Source organism: Mus caroli, unplaced genomic scaffold (assembly GCF_978045245.1).
Source record: "Mus caroli unplaced genomic scaffold, Mus_caroli_1 scaffold_7, whole genome shotgun sequence".
In the NCBI taxonomy this organism is placed as follows: Eukaryota; Metazoa; Chordata; class Mammalia; order Rodentia; family Muridae; genus Mus; species Mus caroli.
Window position 1 is genome coordinate 70,375,264 of NW_028227262.1, and position 14,108 is coordinate 70,389,371.

Genomic DNA, 14,108 nt, shown 5'->3' on the forward strand with positions numbered 1-14,108 from the left:
AAAATGACCAAGAATCTTCTAAGTAATATGTAAAAAGGGAACTGTAAAAGATGTAGAATTTTCACAGGTGAGCAGAGACCCTGATCTGCTAATTAACAACTTTTTGCTTTACTTGAAAAATTTTCCATGTGGCTGTACTCATACCTATCATTGCACTTAAAGTTAAAAACGGTAATTCATCAAAATTCAATAATTCATGTTATTTTTTGAGTTACTAGATCGTGTTACTATCTTTAAAATTGAGTCCTCACTTTTGACATGATGAGAACGGCAGCAGAATGCTGAAATACCAGACGTGTTTTAAGAAGTCAAAGTCTAGTTACAGTGAGAACCAAGATGACAGGCTGTCATATAAGGTCACAATGAAACAAGTAGGGACTCAGCCAGGGTATGGATCTGGAAAATTGTCATCAGGGCAATCAGAAAGCATCAGAGCTCTTCCTAATGAAGCAGACAGTTCTTGAACCGTTGATCCAATAGTGAGAATAAGTTTACAGATCAGTAGAGCATAAAGAAGCCCAGGACTACAACGTTGAATTCTTTTTTGATTGTTTAAGAATAGTAGTTTTGCCAGGCCCTGGTGGTACATGCTTTTCATCCCAGCAATTGGGAGGCAGAGGCAGGCTGGATTTCGAGCCAGCCTGGTCTACAAAGTGAGTTCCAGGACAGCCAGGGCTATACAGAGAAACCCTGTCTCGAAAAAAACAAAAAAAAAAAAAAGGAAAAAAGAATAATAGTTTCTTTTCTTTAAGTCTTTTTTAAAATCATTCAAAATATTTAAGTAAACACAGGTATATTTTCTTCTGTGTGTGGATTTATACCTGTACTAACGATCTACATTCAGATGACTCCATTGTAACATTTTGTTCATAATCATATAAAGACCAATGTGTCACATGTGTTGAAAAGCTCCTTTAAAAATTAAATGCATTTTTTGCTTTTTCTCTTTGGTAGATTATAAATGTTAAAGAATGAAAAGACTGTAGTCTGAAGATGATGGTACAGATATTTATCCTTTGATTCCTGCAGTAGAACTTTAGCAAAATAACTAGATAGTGGACAAGGCCATAATGTACTAGAAGAAAGCCCTCTAGCATGCTCTGCTGACTTCTGCGAGAATAGGAGCTTCATCTTTGCCAGTTATCTGTGACTGTCACTGGCACACTCTAGAAATAAATCCTGAGACCTTGTTCCTGCACCTGGGTAATCATATTTACTGTAGTTCCCTAACAACAACAAAATAGAGCTATGTCTTTTGCGGCATCTTAACAAGTCTTGTGGTTCCCACATATTTCTGTGTCTGTTTGATATAATTATTGGGACTCACAGGAAAATAAATTTTATACAGTAATACTCTAGGTTACTCTGATGCTTTGCTTCCAAATAACGTATGGCTACTAGAGTCCACTGCACAATATTGGTCAGCATCAACAATAAAGTTGTCACCAAGAGTTGACAATAGACACTTTGCATGGTGATAACCACCATTTTGTATTATAAAAGCTCAGAACTTTATGGGGCCTTCATAAATGTGATCAATTGCCACAATAAAGTTGAAAGGCATTTGTGGTGGCTTATTTTTCTTTGCACTCAAACAGGAACTGCCTTACTGGTTCGTCTTAGGTTGCAATGAATGTGTGGATAGCCCAGGGAGGTAGAAGTAGCAGATGTAATTGCTTCTATCATGGTCTCTTCAATTCTACATCATGTATTATTTGTGTTATTGTAAGCTCACCATCGTTGATAAATTCTCTGTCCTATATAAACCTGAATAAGCTTTCCTGTCCTGATGTTCTCATTTTATTTTACTATTATTTAATTTTCCTTCCTCTTTCAGCCATACCTACAGAACAATTCCAAAGGACCCCTTCCCAAGCTTTTCTTTCTTTCCCCCAACCTCAGTTTCAACTGCCCCAGCTGCTCTGCAAGGCTTAGTTCTCTGAGTTTCTCAACCGCTGAAAGGTGATCACCAATATTTTGTTAACAAAAGCTTAGAACTTCATGGTGCCTTCATAACTGTGATTCATTGTGACACTAATGTTTACTAAATGAATGAATGGATAAATAAATAAATAAATAAATAAATAAATAAATAAAGCCACACTCTCCATGCTTTGACATTTTGATTTATTTAGGGTATGTGTGTATGTGCTTGTTTACTCATGACTGAACTGAGGTATACACATACAATATTGCCTGTTGAGGTGAGAAGACAATCTTGAATGTAGGTTCTTTCTGAATTGCTTGTGCCAGGATCACTGTCTGTTGCTGATGTGCACCAGGTTAACTAATCAGAGAACTCCCAGTATTATTCTATCTCTACCCTTTACCTATAGGATAGCTGGCCTTGTGACACACTTGCTAGCTACTGGCTTTTGCTCAAGTTTATCTCCTGAACGGTAAACCTACTTAGCTATTTCCCTAGGTTAACATTATGATTCTATAAAGTTATTGATTTTTTATATCTTCTTTCTTCTTCTTCTTCCTTCCTTCCTTCCTTCCTTCCTTCCTTCCTTCCTTCCTTCCTTCCTTCCTTCCTTCCTCCCTCCCTTCCTTCCTTCCTTCCTTTCTTTCGTTCTTTCTCTCTTTCTTCAGTGGCGAGCACAAGCACAGTCCCCTATGACCATAAATTATGAAGTCTTGTTTCCTACATTTGTGGAAATCACAGGAGTCGGCACATCAGGAGTGCAAAAGATAAGACTTGCTCTGAGAAAACCACCTTCATGATCATGGCATCTCCCCTGCCAGGTAAGTATATAGATCCCAATTCTATGCCAATAGTTTACATAAATTTTAGGGTTTGAAGGAAGACAGAATATGTGCTGTGTGCCTGTTTGCTTTATGTTAGTAAGAAACATATATTATGTATTAGCAAAATTAGGTAGTTTAAAGAAAAGAACCACATGAGTTTCAGGAATATATGTAGTCTAAATATTTTTAAAACATATACCATCCTACCTGAAGTATTGATATACACTTCAGATCTCCATTGGCAATTGCACCAACATTTACATACATACAATTGGCATTCACATATTTATTAACATGAAAATAAAATTTAACTAAACCTTTTTTTAAAAAGGAAGTAATTGAATCAAAGTTAATGTTTTACAAAATAGTATAATTTTATTTTTATAAAAGATTTTATATGCAGAATACTTAATTTAGTATTGAAATTATTAATTTATGTTAAGTTGCAATTTAATTAAACAATTTTACTGCAAATTAGGAAGACTTATTATACACAAACTGAAACATTTTTACTAAACAAGGAAAATACTTGTACTCTGCAAAATATTTATATATGTAAAGCATGATATTTTATTATACCTTTATACATGGAACACCAAGTTTAGCTAAATGAACCTCATGTTTAAGATATACAATTCTATTTATATATTTATTTATTTATTTATTCATTTTTATTTGTTATTTTATTTATTTACATTTCATATGTTATCTCCCTTCCCAGTTTCCCCTCCAAAATATCCTGATCCCCTCTTCCTTTCCCCCTTCTTCTATGAGGGTGACCCCCACCCACCCAGACACTCCCACCTCACTGCCCTATTACTAGCATTCCCCTTTTCTGGGGCATTGAGCCTTCCACAGGACCAAGGGTCTTCCCTCCCTCCCTCCCATTGATGCTAGATAAGGCATTCCTATGCAACATATGCAGCTGAAGCCATGAATACTTCTATGTGCACTCTTTTGTTGGGGCTTAGTCCCAGGGAGCTCTGGGGATATGTTCTTCCTAGGGGTTGCAAACCCCTTCAGTTTCTTCAGTCCTTGTCCTAACTCCTTTATTGGGGTCCCCATGCTCAGACTGATGGTTGGCTGAAAACATCAACATTTGTATTGGTCAGGCTCTAGAAGAGCCTCTCAGGGGACAGCTATACAAGGTTCCTGTCTGCAAGCACTTCTTGGCATCAGCAACAGTGTTTGGGTTTGGTGTCTGCAGGTGGGATGGATCGCCAGGTGAGACAGTCTGGATGGCTTTTCCTTCAGCCTCTATTCCACTCTGTTGCTGCATTTCCTTTAGACAGGAGAAATTCTGGGTTGATATTTTTGAGATGGGTAGGCAGCCCCATCCCTTAACTGTAGGCAATGCCTATCCATTGGATATGGTCTCTTCATGTTCTTTCTGCACTTTGTTGGGTATTTTGCCAATGTAAACCCAGTTGGGTCCTGGGAGCCTCTTGCTTTCCTGGCATCTGGGATTTTCTGGTAGCTATCCCTAGTTCCTCATCTCCACTCCTACACCCCTTCGTTCAATTTCCTGATTTTATATACTTCTCCAGTGTCTTCTCAAGTGTCATCTTAAGCCTAATGATTTACCCAGTGATTTTAGCAGGGAGCCACACAATTTATAAATAATGTATTCACTTAAAGATCGATGCTGTTCTGTTTAATTTGCTTTCATCAAGAAATCAAATTACTTCTATAACACTAGAATGGTTAAATAAAGAGATACACCTATTAACAAATGTTAGCTAATAACTAAATTTAGCTATGCCAATCAATCTCTGGTGATTATTGGCCTATTGCCTCATATACTGTTTTCTGGCAGGGGAGCTGGATAATATAATGGTTTTAAACTTGGGAGAAAATTCTGAAATTCCCTAGGATTCCAAAATGGTCAAATTTGTTAAAAACTCTGCCATTTGACAGGAATTTCATTCCCGGTGTTCTCTTTTGCGATTAAGACAAGATATCTAAGGTACTGTGCTCTTTTGATTTTAATTCATCAATCATGATAAAAGATATTGTATTTCATGAGTAAAAATGCAATTTTAATTCCAACTTTGATCCTTTCTTATCCACAGAGTACTCCTTGCAAAAAAAAAAAAAAAAAAAAAAAAAAAAAACAATTTCAGTGAAAGGTTTGAACACTGATTCTTTTTATTATTATTTTTTTAAAAAGAAGTAGATTCCTTGAAACACAAGAACTATTCATCATAGAAGGACTGGCATTCATGTCTGAGGGACGTCACAAAAGGAGATCATGGTCAGATAGTCTTTAGAAAAGCTTTAAGAATCAGAAATCTGGACTGCTTTGAAATAGCGTCTACTGGGCACAAGAAGAATGCTGGAGTCATGGACACATAACATCTATGTTTAACTGTACAAGATATGAACTAAATCAAACCTGTCAACTCTCCAGCATAGATAGGAGAGTGGCTGAAAAGGGCCCATCCCAAGTATGGAACTACTGGTACCTGATAAGTTTCATAGGTGGAGAGGGTCACCTTTTTCAGTGTGCTATTTATAGCAGTGGTTCCCTTTTGTCACTTCCCATTGTAGATATAAACATGATTTTACATTTAAATTGGAAGTCAAAATTAGAGCGTGGAAATCTTCACATTATAGCATATACCATTCCTTGTTGGATAAATTTATATCTATGTGCATTTGGGTAGCACTCATTTTTAAATCCACGATGTATTAAAAAAAAGGAAGACAAGAAATTGCAAAGGGCATATGATAGGAAAGGATGGATTAATCTATGGGGAGATGGATATGATCAATATGCATTGAAACTTGTATACACATTTCAAATAATAAATCAATAATTTAAAAATATACTTGTAAAGATAAAAGCACCAACATGCATATTGCATGCTTTCTGTGTAAGTTTCAGGGACTATTGTAGACAAAAAGATCATTCACCATCATCCATCAACCCCTTCTTCTTCCTTGCCAGTACCATCTCAGATACTATATGGTAACCATGAGCTAGTCCAAATTTTCAAATTATTTCTAATATATTGCAACTCCAAAGGTGGAGGGCAAGTATAGGGCAGTGAAAATTACTGCATTTTATATCATTTTTATGAAATACAGACTTTCATAATCACTGTCAGAAGACAACTTAGCAATACTTAATTTTCGTTTTAATTACCTCCATAGATTATACTTCCTCACAACCTGTACAGATTCAAGGATACAGAGAGTCTGGAGACAATCCAGGGGAAGCAGTGAAAATGATTAAGATGCTGGCAAATCGGCTGTATTATTAAGGAGAGGGTGAAGTAGCCAGACTAAATCATAGCCATATATGTTTTTAAATAAAATTCAAATGATCATAGATGCACATAATCTCCCCACATAACAGGCAAAAAAGTGTTGAGAGGAAGCTTCATTGTGTACATGGTAACTTAAAATATGAACAAGAGTGAGGCATCAGAAAAGCATAAATTAGCATAGTAGGCTACTTTGTCATTTTAAAGAACATTGCTAAAGAGAAAATATGTTATTCCTTACTTCACACAGACACTATGGACATTGGCAATTTATGTTAAAATCACAGTATCTCCTTCCCAGTGAAGAACATATGAATGACCTTATAAAGACCATTCTGTAACATAGTGATTTGGTTTTCTGCATGGCACACCACAAGGGTGTTTCAGGTGTGTTCTGTCTTTTAAGTTCATGTTATCTTGAAATCATTGTTTAATTTGAAAATAGATGTGTGACTAAATGCTGGCCAGGGGTTTGAATCAACAGTGGCTGTGACCATGTTCTAGAAAGATGCTTCCTTTTGTCCTGTTACAATTACAGATCCAGACATTAAAATTGTTTGTCAAAATTTAGAAGTTGGAACTTTTCCCATTATGTCATAGGCTCCATACTTTCTTGGCAACTAAATGTAGAATGAGGTAACTTCAGGTCTGTGTTCTCACATCGACATGGGTATCGAGATGTACAGGACAGCATGTTTCATATCACCACAATGGGTTTCAGTCCTTGCTGAGAAGGGGCTCCCTCCACGATGCAGTGCCAAATGTGACTCACTGTATCAAAAGCAGATGTCGGGCTGGGAAGACAGATTACTGAATCAAAACACTTGCTATTGAACTTGAGAACCTGAGTTCAGACCAGCAGAACCTACAGAGAGTCAGGAAAGTAAGACAACTTCAGTTCTGAAGGAATAAACTGTAGCCAGACCAGCTGAAACTGATAATCTTTCTGTTCAGCAAACAAGCCTGCCTAAGTACATATTAGGAAGACACCCAGTTTTAAGTTTCAGCCTTCCATATTCATGCACACACATTCACATATCTGTTCTCACACTGCATGTGAACATGCATACATATACGAATGTAAGCATATACATGTGCATGAAAAAGAAATTTTCTTCCCTAATAGCTCTATGTTATCTATATTATTTATTTTATATCCCTGTCCTGACTAATTTGTCCTTTTGTGTAGTACATAAGACAAATTCCATTTGTCCTTGTCTAATGTCAGAAAATTCTTGTCATTAGATATGAATTTGTTGATGGAAAAAAATTCTCAAAGGTCAGTGGAAAATATTGGCAGTTGAAGCACGGAGGGATTAAGGTATTACCATACTGCTAGAACCTGACAAGCCACTATGGATTAATTAATTATCAGATTGGCTTTGTGTCACCAGTCATTCTGAGGTCACACAGCAACTTGGGTGTACCATACTAATGCCTGCCCTGTCACGTTTCCACACTGGCTTTCTTTGGTGATAATATACCAGATAAACAATGCTGAAAAATCTAGAACTAACAAAAAATATATCAACTGCCAAATAATTACAATTCTCACTTTCCTTATTCTCTGTTACATTTAACTACTGGTAATTGCAATTAAGGATATAATTTAGCTTTTTCCTTTGTCATTTTTTAAATTCAATTTTTCTTAACATTGATCTAAGCTATAACATATTGTTAATCATAAGCTTAAAAGCATGTGTAAGTCCCTTGAGAGATGGCTATGCTAGAAAAGGTAAGAGTGCTTGCTTCACAAGCATGTGGTCCTGAATGCAAGTCTTCATCATCCACATAAAGGGTTAGGCATTCCAAGGTTACCTGTAACCCTATTACCTGTGACCCTATGTGGAGGTCAAAGGCAAAAGGATTGCTGGTGGCTTGTTGACTGCCAGCCTTGCTTCATATTCAGTGAGAAACCCTGTCTTAAGGGAAATAAATTTTATGGATCAGGACACTGCTGGACTCCACACACACAGGCATGTGTACACATACACAGCATCTACAGAGATGCTCTAGGGAGGGCTCAACTTTGGAAAGGAAGTACTAAATCTACCAGTTACCCACAAAGGAAGAGAGTGAGCTGAAAACATTGATTTAAAGGTTTTATAATTGCTGTTTTTCAAAACTACCAAACCTCACAAAGTGAGGCTTGCTCAAAACCTCTTTCTTCTTGCATAAATAACCCACTGAAAAGACTATTTACAATAAAATCGAAAGAGGTGAAGGAAATAGGTTCAGGTTAGGGAGATTACTCAATTAGTTAAGAAAACTTGCTGCTCTTAGAAAGGAAGCAAGCATGTTGGGAAACAATCCCCAGTAGCTCCCGTTCCAAAGAATCCAGCATCCATCCAGCATCTATGGGCACCTACACTCAGATGCACATACAGCACCACGGACAAACATGCCCACAAATGAAAAGACATTAAAAGTGAGAACAAGAAGGAGGAAGAGAAAGGAGAGAAGGGATGACAAATTAGTTCCACCTCTTTCTGATACTTAGAAAGCAATGACAACATAATTCTGAAAGGCTGATTACGATGCCCTGGAGCCTATTCAGGAAACTGTTAGACTGATACAACTGTTAAGCTGGAGACTAGTGAAAATGGTTGTGAAGCAGCAGCAGCCAGGAGTTATCATCCAATTGTACAGGACACGTTGACCAGGCTTTGAAGTTTGAGTCATTCACCAGTTTCTATATTATATAGCTTTTAAATTGAAAGAAAGATGTTTCACTCATAAATTCTTCACGCACACACACACACACACACACACACACACATTGTCAAGGCCAATAGCTCACAAAGACTCAGAAAACACAAAAGTCTAGAATGGAAAAGTACCAATACAAACAGTGAATCATGGGAGGATTGGATAATGCTCAGATAAATTTATAGATGCGGGTTATTAATTACATATTAAAAGCACTTACAGAAAGATATTATTAACAATATATGATTCTATTAATGAAAAACTATGTAACTATGTGTGATAGTGCGCATGTGTTTACAGGTTAGCACTCAGCAGACTGAGAGGATGATAATGTGTTCAAGGACAGCCTAGGCTTATGTATATTGTGTGTGTGTGTGTGCATGTGTGTGTGTATGTGGACATGTATGTACATATATATGAACTTTTATATGCTTAGATATGTAAATATATAACCAACTATGTTACTGATGTGTGAATTTACACTACGGCCCTTTTACCCTCACCATTTTAAAGTAGAATCCTTCATATTTAAAAAAATGATTTCTATAAACAAGTTCTCTTCATACATATGATATATGTATATGTGTATAGTTATATATGATATATGATAAACTACACACACACACACACTAAGTTTATACAACTACAAATAGAGTCCATTAAATATTTTAAGTTTTTTGTGTTATGGACTAATTATGCAAAAGTTACTTTGCATATAAATTTTATTAAGAAGCAAGATCCATACAGAAATAGAGATAAAGTAATGTTCTTACAGAGATAAAGTAAAGGGGACCAGGAGTATTTAACAATCTTGATAGAAAACTAGAACCTTCAGACGAATAAAATGACACGATAATCATGAATCCTTTACATACTATGTGGTTTGCTGATGTCACCTCATGTACATCATAAAGTTTGTTGAATGTAAGATGAGTTTGATTTTTCCTTTCTTTATCAAAAAACCAGTGTTCAAGATGTGATGCCCTTTTTTATATTTATGAGGTAAAAATTCATATTCTCCCAGGTAGATAAATTATTTCAGATTTTCCTTTTAGGAAGAAAATAAGAACTGTAGCCTTGAGAGTCTGTGGTCATTTTATACTTAGCTTTCCCCTAACCTGACAATCTCCACAACTGTAGCCTGGTAAATAAGAATGAAAGCATTGTTGGCTCAATAGGTGAGTCACACACCTCTTATTTGCATTTGGGGTACCTCTTATTTGAATTTGGTCTATATATGTGGTTGCTGTCCCACAATATTACTTTGAATCTGAAAAAAATCCTCTGCTGAGCATTGATTCAATCATTGTGATATAAAACCCAATACTATAATTCACAGCCTATAAGAATTGCATTGTAAACAAGCATATTCTCTTGCAAATTAGTTGCTATACATCCATTTCTTTTAGACTGAAATACATGATATTCTAGTTTTCTTTCTGATTCTGTAACAAAAACACTGTGACCAAAAGCAACTTGGCAGGAGGAGGTTTGTTCTAGCTTAGAGGTGACAAGCTATCACTGATGGAATGTAGGGCAGCAATTTAAATAATAACTTGAAGAAAAACCATGGAAGAAGCAGGCTTATATTCTGGCTTATATTCAACTAGGATTCTTTTTCTTATGTAACTCAGGAACAAAAGTGGAGGGAATGATGCTCCCCACAGTGGACTTCGCCCTGCTGCTTTAATTAACTCTCATGAGTTAATGACTCTACCTACTACTCCCATCAACAAACATGATCACAGGCCAATCTGAGTTAGATAATTCTTTACTTGAGATGATTTTCTTGGGAGAGTCTATGTTAGGTCAAGTAGACAGTTAAAACGAACTAGGAAACATGATAGTGAAAATAAACAACGATTTTATTGAGGGATGTACTTAATACATCACACAATGTGATGTATCTATGATACATTTTTATCAGTATTTTAGAGTAGAATTCTTCAATTGAAAAATTAAAGACTTCTCTAAACAACTTTTTATGTTGTATCAGTAGCACAAACTGTATATATAATGTTTGCCATTAATCAGTTGCATATCTATTTATTATTATTATTATATTTAATTTAATCTGTAATTCATTAAATCACATGCTTAATTACTTGTTATCTAAGGAACAGCAGTTACACCATGTGCATGATAGCATGCACATTTGAATGTCACAGAAATTCAGTTGTATTGTGTTACTCCATCCAGTTTGTATTTCTGTGATATTACACACAAAAAAATCTTCCTAAATTGCCCAACTTCAAATATTACAAGACTGCATTCATTATCCTGCACACCTTTTGCCAAACTAACAATTTTTATAATCCCGTGCTTACTCTAGCAGCCAATCCAAAAATCGCATATTACATTCAATTTTTGCATGCCTTATTACCCATGGCTTTTATCCCTTTGTTCTCTTGGAAGAACATCCTTTAACTTGAGATGGTCCAACATCTTCTCCTGATGACATCATAATGCATTTCATTCTATAGCTTATCTTTCTCTTCTTGTTGAGACTAGTATTTACTTCTACCATCTGCTTAGGATGGGGTCCTCTTTCCTGTTAAGATGGAATTACAGATCTGTAATTTTATTTATTTACTTCAATGCTATGAGGATTTCTGCTTTTCTTCTCCTTCCATGTGACTTAGCCATTTGAGAATCCATGAGTTTTTCTTCTTCACAAGAATTATTACTCTATCATATGCCCCAATGATGATTTCAGAGTCCTTCCATTTTTTTTGTTATCAATTGGAAAGCCTCCATAAGAAAGAGGTGTCATTTCTCTCTAATTTACAGTCTTATACATTATTCACTCATTTATTTACATCAGAAAAGACTCATAGATATTTATTTATTCTTTGGCTACAACCCAAAAGGTTCTTTCCTTTTGGCAGCCAAGTCATTATGTTTGGGTCCTGTATCTACTCAATATGCTCATATCTCTCCCATTATTCGAATTCCTAGAAGATTGCAATTAAGCATGCTTGTTTAATCTATCTTCAAGTGAAAAGTGAAAATGTACCAAAGGAGAATGCTATTATTCTTAAAGAAAGCAGTTCTTCTGAAAGTTTGCAAATTCTTGATAGTCTCTCTACTTTAAATGATTTTGGATGCAGCAGTTTCAACTCTTAAGGTAATAGCTGGAGCCTAAAGAGATGCTGCAGCAAACAAAAGTGTATACAAACCTTTTAAAAAGGAGACCTGAGATCTGTTCTCAGCGGCCACACCAGAGCCCACATAACTACCTTGGCTAACTTAAGGATGCTGTGAGGAGACACCATGACCCTGGGAACTCTTATAAAGAGTATCATTTAATTGGGGCTGGCTTACAGTTTCAGAAGTTCAGCTCATTATCATCATGGCAGGAAGCATAGCAGTATCCAGGCAGACAGTGCTGGAGGAAAAACTGAGTGTTCTACATCCTGATATCCTGATCGGCAGGCAGCCTAGAAGAGACTGACTCTTCAGCACTGGGCAGAGTTTAAGCACTAGAATTCCTCAAAGCCTGCCTACAGTGACACACTTCCTCCAAGAAGGCTACACCTTCAAGTAGTAGCACTTCCCATGGCCCAGCATTTCATGCCACCACATTCCTTGACCTCCAGACCCAAGAGATTTGACCACACTTTCTAGATTCTGTGGAAGTCTGTCCTGACATGTACATACCTAAATATGCACATGTACACATACATTTAAAAGTCAGATCTGTACATTTTAAAAAGACTCCACCCCATTCAAAGCTATTCAGTACTGATTCTGAACTAAGTTTTCTTCTTGTTATACCTATTTTCCAAAAAGTATAAAATATTTGGACATGTTTCTCTTGCTACCTGTAAGCAAAGCTTGTGAATCCCATTACAGGAGATTTTACAGCATATTTATTTTCACTCGAGGCCTTACAAATTGATGGACAGAGATAATACCCAGGAACATTAAGCAGAAGTACTAGAGTACTTTTATCATGTGGTTCTAAGTCTACTTATGTGCTGCCATTTTCATATATAATAAAAACAGATAGAAAGACAAAGTGAACTCCAAGCCTTGCAGCCTTTGTATCAAAAAATATACAAGAAATATGTTTTATTAAAAATATTTTTTCATCAGAATTGCTGAAGTTTTAATCTCACAGCAGAGATTTCTAAACCTCTTGAATATGAATTATAAATATGCTTACTAATATAAACTATAAAATAGAATATGCTGATATGATTCATGAACAGGTGAAAGTAGAAATTCATTTATTCAGTTGGAATGACATAATTTTTTTGAAAAATAAAGTCAGCAGTATGATTCAAAGTTTAAAAGTTTACCGTGCTCTTGCATAACAGAGAGTTTGAGTTCAATTCCCAGCATTCAAATTGGGCTGCTTAAAACAAGTAATTCAAGCTCCAGAGTATCTACTGCCATCTTCTGGCAGCTGTGAGAACTGCATTCACGTGCACATGCCTTAAGCACATTAAAATAGTCTATATAAACAACTTGGAAAGAGTATTCTATACACATTTCTACTTCTTGAGAAAGTAAAATAGTACACGTGAAGCTTGGAATCAGTCATGTGGCAAAACTCCTCCTGGGGAGACACAACACACAAGTCTACTCATCTCAGATAAGAAGCCCACTGCAGACCAAAGTACAGATACCACCATACTCCAGCATAGTGAACCATGAGTTTTATTGGGGTTACTTGCAGGACTATAGATTATTTACAGAAACAGACACAACCCAAAGAGAGATGAAACCCAAAGCCCATACCAGGATGGGTGACAGCTCACAGAAGTTGGGAACCTGGAGCATACTTTACAGCCTGAGGAAGATCAACAGGCTTGAGAGTGTCCCTTACAAGTGACTGTGGTGCAAATGGTTGTCCAGGCAGCTCTGCTGTTTTCCTGCTTCTTCTTAGCAGTTGGACTGGTCTCATAATCTCCCTTGAAGTATGGATTGTCTGAGAGTCCTCTCTGCAGCTTTATTCTTTACTCTAGAGGGCGGGGGGAGGAAGCTTGTGAATATGGTTAATATAAGGGACTTCTTGGGGTTCTCAAATGATAACCATCTTGTAGAATTCACAATCTTCTTGGTGTTTTGGTCGTGGCTGTTGTTAGGTCTTTGAGAGAATTTTATTACAATACATTGTATTATTATTTATACGCTTAGTGTGTGTGCTTGTGTGTGTGCACATGCACATGTGTGTGTGTGTGTGTGTGTGTGTGTTATGCTGTGTTTGCATACATTTGCAAAGTTGTTGATGGTGGCCAGAATGTGTCAGATATTTCATTATTAGAGTTTTCAGTGGTTTGGAGGTTGCACATTGTGTACCTAGGAAACAAAATCTGAGTCCTCCTGCAAGAGCAATAAGTGCTTTTCAACACTATGTCATTTTATGAGTTC

The 14,108-nt window shown here is 36.4% G+C and overlaps 1 non-coding gene across 1 annotated transcript; it reads right to left on the reverse strand.

Annotated features, from left to right (window-relative positions):
* Nucleotides 1-2,592: 2,592 nt before the first annotated feature.
* On the reverse strand, nt 2,593-2,756 carry LOC115031444 (U1 spliceosomal RNA). Its single transcript, XR_003837069.1, has one exon. It is a non-coding gene; the product is annotated as a U1 spliceosomal RNA (small nuclear RNA).
* Nucleotides 2,757-14,108: the final 11,352 nt, after the last annotated feature.